The sequence below is a fragment of the Crocodylus porosus genome, unplaced genomic scaffold (genome assembly GCF_001723895.1).
Source record: "Crocodylus porosus isolate Cpor-Errol unplaced genomic scaffold, CroPor_comp1, whole genome shotgun sequence".
NCBI classification, from domain to species: Eukaryota; Metazoa; Chordata; order Crocodylia; family Crocodylidae; genus Crocodylus; species Crocodylus porosus.
In genome coordinates, this window is record NW_017728931.1 from 134,682,814 (window position 1) to 134,703,009 (window position 20,196).

At 44.8% G+C, this 20,196-nt stretch overlaps 1 protein-coding gene across 1 annotated transcript in view; it reads right to left on the bottom strand.

Moving 5' to 3' along the window:
* Nucleotides 1–8,329: 8,329 nt before the first annotated feature.
* Nucleotides 8,330–20,196, bottom strand: part of ECHDC3 (enoyl-CoA hydratase domain containing 3) — a 28,477-nt gene continuing 16,610 nt past the window's right edge. The window contains exon 7 of the transcript XR_002102621.1: nucleotides 8,330–8,341. The gene's annotated coding sequence lies outside the window, so the exon portion shown is untranslated. The remainder of the gene's footprint in view (nucleotides 8,342–20,196) is intronic.

Here is a 20,196-nt window from a genome sequence, read left to right on the forward strand (position 1 = left end):
AGAGCCTCCTCCCCAGGGGGGAGAGAGGTGGAGGCCATCTCTTCCCAGCAGCTCGCTGCCTCTCTCGCCAAAGAGCAGGCTGTGGTCATGGAAGCCAAAGCCTTCCCGATAACACCAGCGCCGCAGTCTTTGGTTCACCGCGTGGATCCTCCTCTCCCTCCTCAGCCCATAAGTTGTAGGGGTTGTTGGTGTTGTTGGTTTTTCTACTGGATTTAGGGTTCTTTTTTGGTTGCCTTCTGGACTTTGAGGTTTTCGGCTGCATTTTTTCAAGCTTTTCTTTGCAATCGAACTTAATTTTCAAAAAAGGACAAAATTGTCACGTAGTTGCCTGCCTACAGGATGTGTGGGAAGAAGCAGGCTGAATATTGAGTGGTTTGTGATAAACCACAAGCAGTGGCAACAGTGTCAGTATCTGCCCTAGATCCCCTGCCACTGTCATCTTTATTGGAACCGCATTGGTGACAAATCTTACGGAAAAAACAATCAGTAAGTGTTCAGGTGAGTAGTGACTTTTCCCCAAAATCTTTTTCTTCTGAAGCTAATGAGGAAAAGCAAGCTGTTCCCGCTCTTAACCTTTGTCTTCACTGTATGCCTTGTTAAACAGTGCCACCCATGAATTCTCCATCTCTGTGACAAATATCGTTATCTCTCCAAAGATAAACTTAAGTCAACACAGCTGGAAAGTTCTTTACAATTTTAAATTTTAGCATTGCCTTTTTGAAATGCATTCCTTGAACCTTAGCCTGGATTTCTAGTGCATGTTTCTAGTTATTATTTATTTGTATTATCTGAGCACAAACAGGGCCTGTGTTATGATTGTGCTACATGCTGTGTACAACTAGTAAGAGATAGTAACTACCATACAGGGTCAGAGCAAGTAGGCTGTCAGGTATCTAATCTGGGGCAGCCTTTGTATATGGCACATGGCAGATCAGGAAAGGAGGACAAGGCAGGAAGGAGAAGCAAAAAAAGCTTGGAGTGGCACTTGGGAAGGGCACAGGCTTAATTTTATGGCAAGCCTAGCAGAAATATTGTCCCTCACCACTTATCTAGCCTATCCTCCCGTCTGAAGCAGAAACAAGTATGTCTGAGTCATCAATGTGTTTTTCTAACCTGCTCTTAAAAACTTCCAGTGAGAAAAATTCCTCAGCCTCCCTAGTTAACCTGTTCCACTGGTTCACTGGCCTTCAGTCTTTGCTGAAATCAAATCAATTTCTGTTTTTGTCCTTTCCTCACGAGTCTTTTACATAGTAGAAGACTGTCATCATGCCCACATTTAATGTTTTCTGAACTAAACAAATGAAATTTGTTTAGCCTTTTCTTCTAGGTGATATTTTCTCCACCCCTAATTCTTTTTGTCATTCTTGTTACTCTCCTTCATACTCTCTAATGAATCTAGATGAATCTTTCATAGTTTCATAGTTGGTAGGGTCAGAAGGGACCTGAGTAGATCATCAAGTCTGACCCCCTGCCATTTCTTAAAATGTGATGTGCAAAGCTAGACACAGTACTATAGCTGAGGCCTCACCACCACTGAGTAGTGTGCATCAGTCACCTCCCTTGTCTTACACAAACAGCACTATGTTAAACCTCTGTTTTACAACAGCATCAGCTTGACAACTGTCATTCAGTTTGCAATCCACTCTAATCCCCATTACTGCAGTACTGCTGCCTAGCCAGTATTTTCTCATTCTAGATTCATGCATTTGTTTTTTTTCTCTTCCTAACTGTAGTACTTTGCACTTCTCTTTGTTGTTCATCCTTCAAATTGGATGATGATCATGACATCATTGGTTGGTTTGGTTTCTGTGAACATGTGAGTGGCTGATCAGGCCAATTTGTGCTTTGAACTGTCTGTGGCATGCTGAGCAAGAGATGCCATTTTGGGTTGCTTGATCAACAGTGGACTGCTGCTGTTGTGAGATTTATGCAGTTTGCACTTCTTCTCTGCCTCAGCAGTTTTTTTCTGCTCATAGGCAAGTAGCTCCAGTATGGTTAAGGCTTCGCCAGGTGGAACGGTCATGAGCGAGATCATCCCAAGACTTCAGGTCAGTGTTGAAATGTTTCAAGAATGACTTGACGGAGTCCTTGAAGAGTTTCCTCTGGCTTACCTAAGAGCGCTTTCCCTCCTTTAGCTTGTAAAAGATCTTTGTTAGCAGTCACTCATCTGACATCCTGGTGACATGGCCTGCCCATCTCATCTGTGACTTCATCAACAGTGTGTGGATGCTTGGAACGCCTGCCCACGTAAGAACTAGGGGTCTGGGACCTTGTCTTGCCATCTGATCCTCATCCATTTCCTCAGACAGCCCATGTGAAAGTAGTTCAGCTTCACAGCAAGACATGTATACACTATCCAGGTTTTGTATGCATACATCAGTATTGGCAACACAGTGGCTTTGTAGACCTTCAGTTGTGTTTGTTGATTGCCTCTGTGCTCCCACACATTTGCACATAGTCTTCCAAAGGCCATGCTTGCTTTAGCAGTTCTGGCATTGGTTTCATCATTGATGTGAACTGCATGTGACAGTGTACTGCTGAGAGAGGTACACTTGTCCACTGCCTGCAGGATTTGGCCATTCACTGTGATGGTAGGCTCTGCATAAAGCCTTGCTGGTGCATCACTTCTCTCTTCTTAGTGTTGACTGTAAGACCAAAGTTGTCACAAACTAAAGAGAAATGGTCCATACTCCATTGCATGCCAGACTCAGATCTGGCATTCAGGAAACGGACATCAGCAAACAGAAGATCATGAACAGTCACTTCCTGTAACTTCATCCTTGCCTGTAGTCTCCTCAGATTGAAGAGTTTGCCATCAATCCAGTAACTGATCTCAATCCCAGTGTCACGGTAACGAAAGGCGTCTGTAAGCATGGCAGAGAACATCATACTAAAGAGGGTTGGGACCAACACAGCCATGCTTGACTCTTCTGGTGACTGGAAATGGTTCAAATAACTCCCTCATGCACAACACGAAACAGCATGCCATCAGAATTGTCGAATTATTGCAATTAATTTCTCCAAGCAGCCGAATTTTGCCATGATCTTCCACAGGCCCTCCCAGCTGACTGTATCATATGCTTTTTTTCAGGTCAATGAAAGTCATGTACAGGTTGGAGTTCTGTTCCTGGCATTTCCCCTGAAGTTGACAAGCTGCAAACACCATGTCTATGGTCCTGTGTCCTTTCCTGACACCACGCTGACTCTCGGGCAAGAGCCCATGTTTAATGTGTTGCACAAAGCAATTCAACAGAATTCTGGTTAGGATTTTACCACCTATTGACAGCAAGGAGATTACCCCCATAGTTGTCATAGGATTGTCTATTGCCTTTGTACAAGTGGATGATGCTTGTACATCTGCTTGTACAAGTGGATGATGGATGCATCCTTGTACTCCTGGGGTATATACCAGGAGATGTCTGCAAGGCCGGAGGCTTGCACATGGCTTTGAAACTGACTAAATTCTTCCAGTCAATGTGGACTCAAGATACTATACTTGTCTTTTACTGAATTTGATGAAGCTGACTTTAGACCATTTCTCTAATCTATCAATATTGCTTCAGAGAACCTGCAATCTAAGAGAGAATTTTTACAAACTTATATGGGGCTCGGTGTGGGTACGGAGATCTCTCTGTGTGGCGTGAGTTTGGGGACAGGGGTCTAAATTGGATTTAAGCAAGGGAGTGTGTGTGAGCATGTGTTAGAGTCCTAGATCTGATGCATATAAAACATTTCAAAAGTAGCCATAACACTTTTGCTCAAACACCCTGGTTATTGACATAAGTTTCTAAACTAAGTAGCGTAGAAACCAAATCAATTGTGAAGGCCCTTGTAAGTCATGACATTAACAAACATATATTGTGATAGTCCAGTTACAGCCACAGTACTTTACAATGCATGTGGTCAAAAGAGCATAGGAGAGGCCTGAAGGGGATCTCTTGGGTCATCAAGTCCAGCCCTGTCCCTGGCAACAGTGTCATTGAATCCTGTTCATACATTTATCCTGAAACTAGTTAGTGTGTTTGCCCTAGTTCTCCCATTGGAAGGCTGTCCCAGATGTTAGAAACCTTGTGTATCTAGCCTGAACTTAAACCAATGGTTAGTTTATAACTATTTTCTTGTGCCAACATGATTCATTATCTTAAATAGCTCTTCCTGGCATTTAGCCCTGAGGTATTAATAGAAAGCTGTCGTATCTCTATGATAGTCATCAGATCAACACCTTTATTTTCCAAACCAGAGTAGAGATTTCAAACTATTATCTGAACTGGACTTTATACTGCTCTTGTGGAAATCTTGACTCTCTACCTATTCCCATGACACAATGATTTTGTAGTACTTCAAAGAGAAGCAGAAAGAGGTTTCAAAAGAAAGGGCTAAGTTTCCCCCTAAATGAGCATAACTGAGATGCATGTGTGGGGTGCTGTGAAATGCATATCACCAACAGAGGGAACCTCTTCACGACACTGCTACTCCTGGGGAAATGGATCATCTGAAATTTCTAGCAAGACCCCATCACCCCTGTCTCTGCCTGTGGCTTGCTATATAATCCTGGACAGGTGTCACCCACACATTCCCATTATTGAACTGTGTTACTAACAAATGAGCCCTAGGCTGTCGATATGAAAAATGGGAATGCTTCTTGTCCCCATTTTCACCTCACAGAGTGTTTAGACCCTGATTCAGAAAATGCATCTGAATTCAGGAATGTGTCTACCTGAAGAATGTGCTTCTTGTTAAGCTCACACTTGAATGCTTTTCTAAATCGGGGCTCTTGTACAGCGTTTCTAAAATGCTTTGAGATCCACTAAAGAAACATATAACTGCAAAGTGTTATTCTTACTGCATACTGATTAGCCTATCTTAACTCCATATGCAGTGAGCTGAAGACTTCTTATCAGGGTGGGTGAGGACATAGAGGAAGATCATCTCTTTCCAAAACTTAGTGGATCCAGTACAACATTTCTTTGATTTACTTACGTCATTCAGTGTCTGGTAGAACAAAATGCAGTTCCTATGCACAGAAACTGGTTCTAGCTACGTTTTTTTCTTTTGCCTGTGGCGTATCTGGAAGGAATTCTTAAAAATATTTTTATTTAACTTTGTGCTTTGGTCTTCTTTCCTCATTCTTCAGCATAGTCTGTTAGCTTAATTGCTCATCTTAAAGGGCCAGTGCTATTCTGGGAGCCCAGAGACATGATCTGCCTGCACTCTTGAAGGTAGTGAAATTCATGGTGTACAGTTACCTGCATGTGACCTGGACAGAATATTTTATAGAGCATTTCCTCACCCAGCACTAATAACTTGTCATACTTGTTTTAAGAATATGTGAGGCATATAACTCCTTCCTATGTCACTGCTTGCTAATAAGCATGGGGTATTGGCATTTGTGTCATTGCTGAACAAGTCATTACAGAACTGTGTGTGCTTTTAGCATTGCTCGGCAACTATCCAGAAAAAAAGCACAACAACTAAGCATACCTGATGATACAGTCAGTGCTATTGTATCTATTTGGGGCCAAATCCTGTCATCAATCATGAATTTTATGTGTAGGACTAAGCACAGATCTGTGAAACCATCCCTTGGGATCCCAAGTGAAGGAGGTCGCTCAGTGTCCAAACCAAAATCATATCTGCGTCCCACATGGTGTCGATACTGTGCTAAATGATTGAGTCTAGGTGTACTGCATTGGGAAACTAGATGCAGGGAAAACCTGATTTATACTAAAAAAATCCATCTTCATTCTTATCAGATTTTTGCAGTAATAGTTTTCATTTTGGGGCCTTTCTCTACACTTGGGCTGGGCTGGTTGAAACAGGTAGTATTGAGCAAAGGGGACAAATTCAGTGTTGTTTTTCCCTTCCCAAGTACTCCAGAGTCAGGCTCCCCTTGCTTGCTCTCCTTTGGGCCCTGTGACTCATATGCTGTTAGCTACACAGCAGTCCAGTTCAACAGACAGGGCAGAGGTTGATTTTTGTCCAGCTCATCCTATAGCCTTGTCATTACAGGGCTGTCCTGGCATCAGTTTGAGACCCCTCAAGGAAAGGCAAGTCCACAGCCCAACCTTCTTGAGTGAGTACTGGGGATCCAGGTTTTTCATTTGCCACAGAAAAACCTGGCAAAAGCATGGATTTACTCCTTTAAAGAAACTTGGGACCAAGAAGGGGCATAGGTGATGGGGGAGGCACATGCCCTACCCAGATTTCTGTGCCCACAGCACAGTATGGTGTGTGGGGATGCAGGCTGGCTGCACCATTTCTAGTCAGGACCAGGCATGGGAGGGAACACTGTACTACCATGGCTGCCAAGGTGAGGTGCACCCCCCGCCTTGCAGCAGTGAGGGCCACAACTCTGTGTGGCTGTGCCTCGTTTTGGCAGCCATGGGAGCATGGTGCTCCTTTCCACACCACAGGTCCCTCCCACTGGAACAGGGAGGCAGCTCTTGCCCCCCACAGTCCTGCAGGGCTGCTCAGCACCACAAAGCAGCTGCAGCAGGGGGCACAGATGCAGCTTGGACCCACATGGTGTGTGAAAAGGGCAGGGAGAGCTCTGATTTGCTGTGATTAAAAAAAACCAAAATCAAATGCCAAAATATATAGGTATTTAGAATGATTTGTATTATAATGATTGAGGCACTGGTAGGCTTCCAAACTGCTTTAAATTTGTAAATATACTAATAAACATTGTGTTCAACTGATGCACACACGCACACACATGCAAATTACCCATCAAGAATGATGGAGGGGGCAGGTGGGGCCAGAGGCCCATGCTTTGGGGCCAAGCCTGCTCCTCCCCTCCCACTTTGGGACCGGGCCCACTCCCCCCCTCTCCCCCTGTTGTGCCAGGGCTGCTCCCCCACTTCCCCTCCCATCCCCTCCCCTTCCCACCCTGTTGCTTCAGGGCTGGGCCTGTTCCCCCCACCCACTTTGGGTCTGGGGCCTCACCTTTCTGCTCCATCGATTTCTTCACTGCTGCTTCCAGGGAGCAGGGTCGGGGGTGAGTGGGGGGCAAGGCCAGTACTGCCGGCCTTGCCCCCCCGCTCCTTTCTCTCCGTCGCCACTGTCATGGTGGTGCTCCACTGTGCCGCCACTGCCACCTTCTGTTCAGAACGCTCTTGGAGCACACTGATTGGTTGTTTCAGACAACCAATCAGTGTGCGAATAAAGCATTATGGACAGACAGACAACGGACTAAGGCTTTTATTATATTAGAGTGTGTGTGAGCGTGTGTGTCTCGGCATTTCACTTTAATAGTGGAAAAATGCAGATTTGGGGTTCTTTTAATCAGAGAATTTTGGATTTTTTGAGTCAAAGAAAACCAGGATCCATGGTGAGTATTCTACCATCAAGATTATGACATAAAAGTGGGGAGGGACACCACTACACCCTGTGTTTAAAAAATAATCAGCCCATTTCCGTTAGGTATCTACCTCACAAGGGGACACTGGGTGCCAGATCTTGAGCAGATGAAAGCATGTAGCCTGGATTTGGACTACGTGGAGGACTACGTGCTCCAGTTGCCTATTGGCTAGCTCAAGGTGGCACTCCTTCAGGTTGTGAAATTTCTTGGCTCATCCTTTTTGTGTGCCTGATTTTTTCTCCGTGATCTGCTACCATGGGGTCTAGACACCTCCCTTTCTTTCCTTAACTCATCATCCTGAGGATGAAGCCTTGCTTTTTATGGCTTAGTCAGAATTAAAGGTCTTGTAGGTACCCCCCTCCACACACAGGAAACAAGGAATGAAATCCTTGACTCCACTCAGGGCAGTGGTTGATTTGCTATTTACTTGAATGGGGCCAAGATTTTAACCCAACTTTCCAGTTTGTTGTTGTGACTCCATGCAGGTGTGACACCCATGACTGCTTTTATTTAAAGCCAAGAAAACAGAAGAAAACTCCACTGGGGCAGCATCTTAATCCCATGTGACTAGGCTTTCACAGAATGATCATAACTTAAATCACGGCACTAATCGCACACCACTACTTCTCTTAATGCTCGAGGATACAGCTACAGAAGAAGGCAGGGAAACCACAGTCTTTGTTCAGCCTTATTGCTTAATTGTTTAATGAAGTGAGTGCTTTGTAATTTCGTAGTTTTCTGCAGCTGGCAGGAGCAATGAACGCAGGACTGTCTTTGCTACAGAAGGATTTATTTATTCTCATGCTAAAATGATAGTATTACAAATCCTCTTTCAAGAGTGAATGAATCTAGAGATTTCTCTATGCTATCTCATGAGCTGCTACTCAAATGCTGGAAAGAGGGTGAGGAACCACAACACATGCATGACGCAAACATCATCACTCTGTATAAAAATAAAGGAGAGAAGGACAACTGCAACAACTAGAGGCATCTCGCTACTAAGTATAGCAGGAAAAGCTTTCACAAGGGTCATCTTGGTGCACCTACAACAGCTGGTGAATTGTGTCTACCCTGAATCTCAGTGCAGGTTCAAGGCTGGAAGCTCAACCATAGACATGGTATTTTCCGTGCGTCACATTCAAGAAAAGTGCAGAGAGCAAAACCGACTATTGTATATCGCCTTCATGGATCTAACCAAAGCATTTGACATGCATTAGTAGAGCAGGCCTATTTGCAGTCCTAGAAAGGATAGGATGGCCACCAATCCTGTTAAGTCTTAGATGTTCCTTCCACAGTAACATGAAAGCAGCTGCTCAGTTTGATGGGTCCACTTTGGACAGCTTTGAGATGAAAGCGGAGTGAAGCAAAGATGCATTCATGCTCTTTTGAATCATCTTCTCGGTTCCCCTGAACCATGTGTTTAAAGACATGGAAGGCGGAGTGTACCTCCACACAAGACTGAATGGGGAAACTCTTCAACCTGTCACAAATTAAGGCAAAGACTAAGTTAGAAAGGTGCTTATCAGGGAGCTTCTGTTTACCAATGGTGCTGCCCCTACAGCTCATGATGAAGACTTACTACAAGAACTCATGGATTGCCTTTAAGAGCTTGCTAAGCTTTTGCTCTCACCATTAGCAGGAAGAAGACAGTTGTATTAGAAGAGGAAGTTCCACAAGATCCATCAGTCACCCTAAATGAGAACCAGCTAGAAGTAGTCCAGAAGTTCAGCTACCTAGGTTCTACAGCGACCACCAGCCTCTCCCTGGTGAAAACCTTAGTGTTCACGTTGGAAAGGCTGCCACCACCTTCAGCAGACTAACTGAAAGAGCATGGACTAGCTTAAAGCTTGCTATTGGGACCAAAATGCTAGTGTACAAGGCTTGTGTACTCAGCACACTCATGTATGGTGAGGAACCATGCATAACTTATGCACATCAGGAGAAAAACTGAAACAGCTTCCACCTGTGCTGTTTACACCACACGCTGAACATCAAATGGCAAGATAAAGTTACCAACGCAGAGGTTCTTCAAGGCACAAGTTTACCAAGTGTGACAGCCCTACTTAAGCAGAGATGTCTGTGCTGGCTAGGCCATCTGAGCAGATTGGAAGGATGTATACCCAAGGACACGCTATATGAGGAACTATCAGAGGGAACAAGAACAACAGGATGTCCCAAGTTTCACCACAAAGATGCATGCAAGCGAGATATGAAGGCATTTGGAATTGATCCTGACCAATAGGAAACTTTTTGGCAAGCAATCGGAATCATTGGTGTCAGCGTCTCCACCAGGAAATCAACATCCATGACAGGAATTGGCTCGAACAGCTTGAAGAGAAAAGAATCTGTAGGAAGCAAGCAGCTCCTGAACCACCCAACCATGATACATTTACTCACAACCACTGCCACAGATCATGCCAATCTTGGGTTGGACTATAAAGTCACCTGAGACACTGCAAACCATCTATGTCATAGGCTGCTATATCCACTGTCTCTCATAGATGAAAATATGCCAACAAAGGGAATAAATCTAGAGATTTTGCTATGCCTTAAAGATGGGGGGAAAAAAACCAAACCCATTCCTGCTCCCTTTTAATGTTGTGTAGAGAGGCCCTGAATGCTTTGCTTTAACCTCAGTGACTAGATTTTGGCTGAAGATATAACATTTTCATGCCTTCAGCCAAGGTAGGAGAAGTAACAGATGCTCCAGCATACTCATGTTAGAGTTGACATTGTGATATTTTCAATTTGAAAAACATGACTAATGCTCAAAAAAGAAGCAGGATAAAAGCAAACCAACATTCAGCCCCCCCTCAGTAGACCTGGCAAGGAGGCAAAAAGGATCATGCAGGAGCCCCAGGATATGTGGTTTCGTTATCTTTTAAAATACAAACTCCATGTGCCTTTTGTAATTAATTAGCTGGCAGGTTACCCCGTACAGGTAACATTCCAGAAAGTAAAGTGTCATATGTAATTCTGCACTAGACTAGCGTAATGCAAAATAGACTGTTCTTTGCATAGGGGTGATAATATCCTCTACCTCATAACCAGCTGAGAGGCAATGATCCAAACCTATCCATAACATTATTTGTTAAAGAATCTAGTTTGCAAATATTCTGAGGAAATAAAAGGCAAGGGCAGAAATAGGGGATTGTCAAACCCCAGAATTCAAACTCCAGGAGTCAGGCCCCAAAATCTATTGACACACACATCCTGCAAGTTACAGTGTAATAGGTGTGGGGCCTTTCTGGGCATTGCACTATGAGAATCTTGTTTTGCAGAACTCCTCCATAGCCATGAGGGGAAAAGATGAAAGCTGAGTGTCAGGTGGTATATGTGCAGGACTCCAACATAGGGCTTAAAGGAAAAGGTCACATAACATGAGACTTGCCATAAAATAGTGAAGGTTAACACAACAGCACTGGAGAGAAGAAAACTATATTGACCTTGGACCTATGCAAACACTGAGTAGTGTTTTATTTCTGAAGTAATAATATCTGGCTCCTGTATAGCACTCTATCCCCCTCAGCAGGCCAGTGACAGAGTAAAAAGCAGGGCATAAAAAGCAGATGTCTTGGGTCATAGACCTTTGGGCTGTTCACTAGGGCATGCTGACTCCTTTTTAGTCCTGTTGGCTCCTTGGCCCATAAAAATAATCTGCCAAATCTGTTCCCATGCAGCCTTACCAAAGTCACTGGTCCTGAGAAGAAAGGCACCTTCAACCTTATGCAGAGCATCAGCAGTCCAGCAGGACAGTGTCTGGTAGCAATAAATCATTCTTGGTGTAAAGGGTAGATGGCGAGTAGTTTATTACTGCTAGTAACTTGTTAGTCCTGTTTCAAAGGAGCTATAGCACAACTTTCCATGACAGCGCTTGTCACATGGCCTCACTGGCACTGACATTATCAATGTAATTTAACAAGCTGTTATAGGCTTTCAGTGAATTCGATGGGATTTCAGTTGCTGAGATCATGCAGTGTAACTGAAGGCAAACTTTTATGCTGTCAAGACTTTCACCTCTGTGACGGAAGGGCCAAGATCACATGCCTGCCAGAACTATGCTCAAAGCATACTTGGGTTTGTGCCATAGTTTAAATTCCTTGGTGCTGAATAGTTTGCTGTTGTGTACAGGGCATGCCTTAAATTGCGCTTAGCTGCTAATTGTTCTTGTGAACTGATCTATTAGCTGGGATATAGGAAACCACTGGACAAACCCCTTCATCTGCAGGAACATGCCATGCAGGTCTCCTGCAGTCTTGCAAAGGGACAGAGTAAAGCCAGCTATTCTGTCTCTGCCTGCGTCTGATTGCATTAGCAGAACTAGTGTGTGGTCATGGGGCAGTTGTGAGCTGCCTGGACATACCTAGGTGTTCCATTATTGCTTGATCCTCTGTGAATTTTTCTGCCCTGTTATATTACTGATCATTTTTTATCCCATATAAAATATTACCACAGTGAGACCTTTTCCATCTGACAGAAATGAATTTTCAACTAAATGAAAATGTAATCCTAAATCACTGGGCCATTTTCAACTTTGAAAAAAATACAGATTTTAAAAAAAATTTATTTATTATTTATTTACCAAATAACAGCTTTAACATTGAAAGATATGTCCAGTCCCCTAAAATACACATAAATGTACATGCATATACATTTTTCAACCATGCTCCCTTAATCCAAGTCAGTGTCAACAGGAGTCTTGTATTGTTTTTCTCCTCTTCTTTCCAGTCCCTAAATATTCATTTTTTAATTATCATTTTTAAAAATCAGTTTCCAGTTAGGTAAAAACTGGAAAAATATTCCGTTTCTATTGACTAAAAGTCAAATGCATTTTTAGTTTTCTAGTTTGGGGTTTTTTGGATGGACAGTTAACACATTTTGGGGGAAAAATTGCAAAAATGTTTCATTTATATCAAATTATTTTGCATCCAAAAACCACCTTCCAAACAGTTCTAGTTACAGTGCTGAGCTGCTTGAACCCACCATCCTCAGTTGATAATCTTCTCCATAACGTTTGGTTTGCATTTTATCCTACCCAGCATGACCTGGGGCCTACAACTGTAGCTGCTGTATGTAATGCTGGTATAACTTGGATTTAACTCCTTCTTTTTAAAGTTCCCAGTGGTTGTGGCTCAGTATTTCTGAAAGTAATAATAACTTTCTGCAGCAGACTGCCCTGGTGATTGGGGATCCTAAACAGCCTCTGTCTGGACACTAACCTTAGGTATTTGGGAACAATAAAATTCTAGCTGTTCTGCAATTGCAGATGCTGTTTCTGACTCCATTTCAAACCATACACTTAATCCCAGTGTTTTAAACTAAACAAGATCAGTGTATTTGCTGCCACGTTTGGGGGGTGGGGGAGAGATTTGGATAAATGTTAATATTGCTAAAGGAAAACACCTGCAGCCACCTCCACCCAGTCAAAATAATTGTCCTTCTGGAATACCTAAGTTTTAGGTGTGCCACCACCTAACTACATGGTCAAACTGGATTGGTCCAAAATTGTCCAGGACTACAGATGATGTTGCCAGTCTATTGCTCTTATCATGAAATCCATGCTAGGGCCATCCACAACACTGGATTGGGAACTTCTTTTTGACTGGTGGATGAAGCACTCCTAAAGAATGAACAGAAAGAGGATTGTTAATTGTTTACCAGTGTAGCAGGAGGCTGGGTTCTCCTGCTACTTTAAGAGAAGGCAGGGGGCAGGAGAAGCAGGTTTCAGGTGCTCCAAAGAGCAATTTAGAGAGTCAGAAGGGGCTGGGCCAGGAGGATATGAGATCAGGACCTGAGCAGGTAAGGCAGTTTAGCCTCGAGAGTAGCTCTGGAGCAAAAGGGCTGCAGCAGATTTCCTGATTAATGTCTGAGCTGGGGAAGACAACTTTTTGTGGAAGGGACTAAGGGAAGGCAAGGAGGTCTCAGCTGGCCCAGAGAGAGCAAAGGCTAGAGGGCTTGGAAAGAGAGCAGGGGGCTGGAAGGCCCAGAGAGCAGGTAGGTCCAGAGTGCCCATAGGGATCACTGTCCTAGGAGAGGGGCCAGGGCTCAGGAGGGTCCAAAAGCCAAGAAGGACCACAGCTGGAGACTGGCAGGGCTGGAGAGCCCAGGGGTTTCAACAGGCTTAGGAGTGGGGATAGGGCTCAGAAGGGGCAAAGGCCAGGAAGGCCACGGTAGAGATGAAGAGGGGCAGAGTGCCTATAGCCTAGAGAGGGGCTGGTTTCAAGATGAACAGAGCCAGCAGCCTGTAGCCCATATGGACAGTTATGATTTGATTATAATGGGTGACACCTGTGAGGCAGGGGCATGGGTATTGGGGTGGATGGAGCCCATGTAATTGGCTATTAAGATGATGAGCAGCCCATGAGATCTGACTTGGGAAGCCCTGGGGCAGCCTCCTTTTTCTGAAAGTAAAATTTCATCAAGGTGTGGCAGGAAAAGAGAAGGGGAGATTGCTCAAAGAGAGCCAGGTTGACAGGGGCTGAGGGGCTCCAGGGGTATCATGGCTGCCCCTGAAGTTGAACTCTGTTACAACCAAGAGAAGTGATAGTGGCTACACTAGTGATGCAGCAGCCAGCATGCTCAAAACCGAGTCAGCTTTTTCTGCGTGACACTCTCCTCCATACTGGGAGCTACTTTTTTCAACCTCTGGGGTAGTTGAGAATCTGTAGCATGTCAAGCTGGCATAAAGTTGCATCTGCCCCATTTTCCTGGGGACCTTGGAAGATAGCAAGACATTGGACCCCACGGCACCTTCTAAGCGCTTGCAGAGCCAGGTGGGCTTGCTGCATTCCAGGGTGAGTAGTTCTTTACTTGAATTTCTCCTTAGGTTCAGCTACACCTAGCAAGTTTCTTTCCTTCTAGTTCCAGCATGGTGGGAAGTAGATAAAGCAGCTCTAAATTTGCCATGAGCAAAACAGTCCTCAGTCTCCCGTTTCCTGCATCAGGGAGTGTTTGTGAGGTTTCACTGTTGTTTGTAGAACAACCATGCCACCCTCCCACCCCCTCCAGGTAACTACTCACAGTAGTGATATCATAATTTGGTTGCATTGCTTTTGTATTTGTCAGTGAGGCCAGGCAGAAAATTCAAGCTCTGATTGAGACGCCCAATCTGTATTCTTTAATATTTACAAGAGTCTCATCCTTCCAGGCAGGGGCACGAACTCTGCAGGAACCCGCTTTACAAACTGAATGTTGTTCCTGCTTGGCGAAGGCTTGTCAGAATATTCTCTTTTCAGCAGGTCCTGCTGAGTTTTATCATTTACAAGCCATCTGGAGTAACACCTTAAGCACTCACTTCTTCCTTGTAAACTCCAGACCAGTGTGACAGGCACACTTGCTGATACATGAGCAGTGGCTAGCATATTCGATTACTAGAATGATCATCGCTTTAGGTGTGAGCAGATCTCTGGGTTGTTTACAAGAAAAAGTAACATTGGCTCCGTGTCATAGGTGGGGAAACTGAGGCACAGAGCAGTGAATTGATTGGCCCAAGGTATCCCACCCATTAGATCAGTGGCAGAGCCAAGAACCTTGGTCTAAAACTCCTGTTTTTCCTTTTGAATGTCTGCTTCCTTTTGGATCTTCAAAGAGTGCCTGCTGCACAATGCCTCCATCAGCTGTCTCTATGGGTTGGCGAAGTATGTCTGAGTGGCAGCTGTTTTCTAATAGCCCAAAGGGGCCTTAGAGCAGGAGGTGGTACAGGTTTCCTGCAGGTTACCTGCCAGCCATATACAGGCAGTCCTCGACTTAGAACATTTTGAATTGTAACGTTTTTCACTTACAGCCTTTATAAATTGACACCCTATTTCAACTTTCTGACATCAGTTTCAACTTTACAATGCTTGATCTGATGCGATGCCATGCCAGTGAACGAGTTCAAAAAAAACCTGCAGCCAAGACTCCTGAGAAGACTCCAGCCAAGAACCCTTCAAAAAGTCCAGCAAAGTCACCTCAAAGAAGTCCTTCCAAATCAATATGATTGCTATTTACAGTCTAACTACATTAGTGTAGCTATATGATCCATCTATAATTGATTGAGTACAAACTTCTTGGTTATTTTTGGTGAAAATAGGGTATTGGGCCTTGGTTCAGGAACCAATAACATTGCTTCCTATGGGAAAATCAGTTCTGAGTTGCAGCGTTTCAACTTAAGCCGTAGTTTTCAGAAACCAATTGTGTCATTAGTCTGAGGACTGCCTGTACTGCCCTGGCCTACTACTACACAGACATAGCCCAAAAGACACAGCTTAGAGGTGAGACAATGTGCAGTGGGTGCTGGCCTGACCCCACACACCTGCAAGTGGTAACCCCCGCCCCATTGGAGATTGTGGGAGGGCTCACAGGGTCAGGCTTTGTGAGGAAGGACTAAAAGAATCTCAGGAAACTAACAGAGACTGGGAGGAGAAAATCAGCATCCCTCTAGCAGTGGTACTCAACCTCTAGCCTGCAAACCAGATCCAGCCAGCAAGGCTAGGGCTGCAAGCCATCCCAAAGCTCTGGAAACTTGGCAGTGGTGGAGTGCTGGCAGTGTTGATTGCTGCCAGATTTCTGGACCTGTAGGGAACCCCTGGGCTGGATGGCAGTGGTGTGCAGTGGGGCTGGTGTTGAGGGTCACTCTGTGCCCTGGGATTGGGTCAGTGCTCACAGCTGGATCCAGCATGTGGGGTGTGGCCCATGGGGCTGGATCTGGCATGGGAGGTCACGTGTGCACCAACCCCAGCAGGCTGAGCACCATGCTTTCTAGTCTGGACTGCTGGTGTATTCTCTCATTCTTGCTGTGCAGTCAAACACAGGCAAGGGGTTTTTGTGTTATCTTTTATTGGATGAGTTGTAGAGGTTGATACAGTTGGTCCAACGTCTCTCCCGACCATGCAGCTGGTCTGATGAAAATACAAAGACACACCCTCATATCTCATACATTTCCTGGACCATCATGGCAAGAACACTTCAACCTTGCTACTTAGGTCATATGCTCCTAGGGACTTTCAGGTAAACAGGCAAGGAGCTAGGGCAGTGCTTCTCAACCAGATCCTTTCAAAGGTGCTGCCATGGGTGCCTCACAATATTCGTACTATTAGGTTTGCAAACCTGATATACAAAATAAACTCACACAGATTTCAAACAGAAATCCATAGCTGCAGTCTTTCTGAGTTCTTTGCAACAGGAAAACTGCTCTATTTGTCAAAAAAGTGAATTCCACCAGCTGGCACTTTCTGAGGGGTGCTGGGAGTCTATGTAGGAGCTCCTTCAGTCCTGAAGGGTTCAGAACAAGGTGTGTTTGTGCCCGAAAGCTTGCTAAGAGGAATTTTTCCAACTATTTGAATTGGTCTAAAAAAAATACCGGATTTACCCAAAGAACCTTGTCTGCTTATGTACTGGGGGAACACAGGCGAGGGTTGCTTCAAGACATGAGCTGCGACTACCCTCTGCTGGCAGTTTGCTGCATAGCTCCCCACATTTAAAAACAGCTGCAGTTTGGAGAAGGAATCTTGAGATGTTGCCATCAATTAATAAACCGACAGCGTTTGGTTCCTGTCCCGCGAATTTGTACCCCTTTTCCCAGTTGTCAACTATCTGCAGACTTTGATTGCTCTGATTGCCCTGCAGCTAAGATCAGAGCATTCTTGTGCCCGATGTGTAGTAAGAGTGGCTTTGCCCTGAAATGCTTATAGTTTAAAATAGATTAAGACGGGCAAAGGACAGAAAGGAGCCTAGGCCCCCTTGAAGAGAGGTGGCTTGAGAGATGTGTTTTCCAGGCACTCATGAGTGCATGGTTGAGAAGCACCCTCCCTTGTCTCAAATGTGGAAATGAAGCCCACTGCCAGCCCCGTGTATCTGATGGGACCCTGGCTTGGACTGATCCTGTGCTGGGGCCACACACTAGGTCCAACCCCATTTACTGGATCAGGCTGGTACTGAGTGGCCATGGTGGTGTTGGTCAGACTAGAGGAGGCCTTGTACCCCTGGCAGGGGCAGGTCCTGGGGGGAGCAGTTGTGCAGTTGCACTCTCCTCTGATTCCTTTTCTACCCAAACTTTAAAACCAAGTTCCTGGAAGGGGCAGCAGCATTTCTCTTCAAGCAGCACTGAGGGAGTCACACACCTTCCAGGAAGATGGGGAGGTTTAACAATAAAGGTGAAATAGGTTTCTTCTATATGGGTCTGTGTAGTGACAGCTTTTTGTATGTGAGCTCTAGTTGGTTTCTGTAGTTAGTCACTGTATAACACTGATGTTATAAATTGTTCTATAGTATACTGGATGTATAACCCCTATGCCACTGACATCTGACAGTGATTAAAGTCACTGTTGTTGCAGTCACTGTGTTTGTCCTTTAAGCTTGCTAGTAATGCATGCAGCAAAGCAGGACCAAAAGCTGAACTGTGCAGGGCTGGGGCCTGGCCAACTCAGCCACCCACAACAGCACCTCCTGCCTCCACTCTTGCGCGCTCAATCCCACCAGGGGGGTTGCTCTGCCTCATTCCCAGGATTGTCACATGGAGGTCAGGAGCAGGCACTTGGTCCTTTGAGGCACACTCTAGAGCACCGGGGAAGCTCTATAGGAGAGCGCTTTGCACCCCAGCGCAGGGGTGGAAAGCGAGTAAAAATTAATGCTTTGTGTTGTACGAGAGGTGAGACTGGATGATCGAATGGCTGTTCTTACCTCTGGAAAAGGGACTGGAGCCCAAGGTCACCAAGGGAGTTTGTAAGAACGCCAGGGCATTCTTGGTTGCAGTCCAGACTTTAACCACAAGCCAGTTGTTTTCTCTAGTTGATTACTCAGAATTACACAACAAATTGCTTGTGGGAACTGATTCAGCTCTTATGGTGATGGATGTTGCAGAAAGACCTAGGATAGAAGCATTAGATGCAGATACCATATCTTCTTGTATACAGAATGCGCCTCTTTTCCCGAAAACAAGCTGGTGGGAATTGGGGTGCTTGTTATAGATGAGAAATATGGATCCAACCCATGAAGAAGAGCCATCCATGAGTGTGTTTCCATTTGAAGCGAATGGGCTGCTAATGAACTTGAGTCACATCGGGTCATTGCAAATGCTAATCTAGATAGATTTAAACTGTTCTCAAATGCGGGGAGAGAAAAGGAGAGTCTTTCCTGCTATCTCTGCCACTGGCTGTTAGCAACATGAAGCAAAAATCCCAAGATCTGTATTGCACAATCCATCTACAAATCTCAAGTCGTGCCCTTGCAAATCCAAATTGCTTAACCCCCCCGCCCCACACACACACTACTTGAGAAGTAAATGGCTGATCTTGTGTTTTGATTTTCTGCGTTTTGGATCTGTAGGGTTCATCTCATCTCTGCAATAGTGAAGGCCAGCTGCTCTTTCTTTTACAATGACAGCTTGAGGCACTCATCTAATTGCATGATTCCAGGAACTTTTTACCTTAATTTAGCCTTCCCCCTTTTCAGTCAATTAGAGGGATTTCTGATGTTCTAGTCTTACCAGGTTTCCATAAAGACATCAAGACTGGATAAGACCTATGTTCTTAATGTTAGAAACAAGCAGCAAAAAAAAAAGAAGCCTTCTTTGCACATCATAATGATGGAAGAGAGGTGCTGCACTCCCCCCCCCTTCATTTGTATGTCTGCTTTTTTCGTGTTTTTTGTTGTTAAAAAAACATGTTCTAGACAGACGGGGTTAAATTCAGAGCTAGTTTCTGGGGGCAATGCCATTGAAATCAACCTCAGTCTGAATTTTGTCCAATAAGTGTTAGCTCTTCATGGATATGTTGCTATTTGTCTATTGTCCTTATCGTTTAGAGGCTGCTGCCAACATTTTCATGGAATTATTTAAATGTTGAATTATTGGAACATTTTGCAGCTACAGAGATAGATGGTTTTTAAATAAAATCTCTCCTCTTGGTGGCAACCTGACGTGATATGGAGCAAGATAATGGTCAGAAAGAACATTGCTGGGTTCCTAATGAGAAACTGTTGACAGTAAAATTACCCCAACATTTATCAAAAAGCCAATAAATGTCAAGCATCAGGCCTTTGATACAGTAGCTCATAATTCCTTTTCAAAAAGCTTGTGCAGTCTTTTCAGAGCCTGCCTCTGCCCTTCCCTTCTGCTGCTGCTGCTGTTTTCATGGAAAACTTCACTGCTGAAGAAGCAAGAAGAGCAGGCATCTGCAGTCTAGCTATTATATTGCCCAAGATCAAGCAACAGCAAAAGAGTTGGCTTCACTTTTCCCATCTGTAAGACGGTAGCAATGATTCTTAACCAGTAATTAGTTACTGTTTGGTTACTGCAACCCCAAATTGTCAAATCAAGAACCAGGCCTCAAAATCAAGATTGATTGCCCTGATAACCAAAAAATTTGTGAAATTGCTGCAGTTATAGTTCTTTTCATTTGGCTTCTGCACATTTTCAAACTTGTTCTCTACAACTACCAACTCTAGAAACTACCAGGTACTAAACCCCCTCCCCACCCTGGGGAGGAGCTGGGGGCTTTAAGAGAAACACCAACTTTTGTGAGACTTGTGACAAAGTCCAAAATGTTGGCAACATGGAGGCTGTGTCCTGATTTCTGCTGGAACAGGGGACCCCTTCTCCCTGTTACTTGGAACTGGGGTGACCACCATTTCAAAATGGAAAGGTGGGACACATGCCTGGAGCAAACCTGAGTGGAACAGGGCTTGGGACTCCCCACTCTGTTGTCTTTCCCCTAGGAGCCCCATGCTGCCCACATGCCCCCCGCCCACCTGGCACCAGCGGAGGGCACAACTCCATGCCACCACCCCTGCTGCTGCTGGTGGGATGGGCTTCTGGGGAAAGAGCAGCAGGGCAGGGATCCCTGAGCCCACAGTGGGCA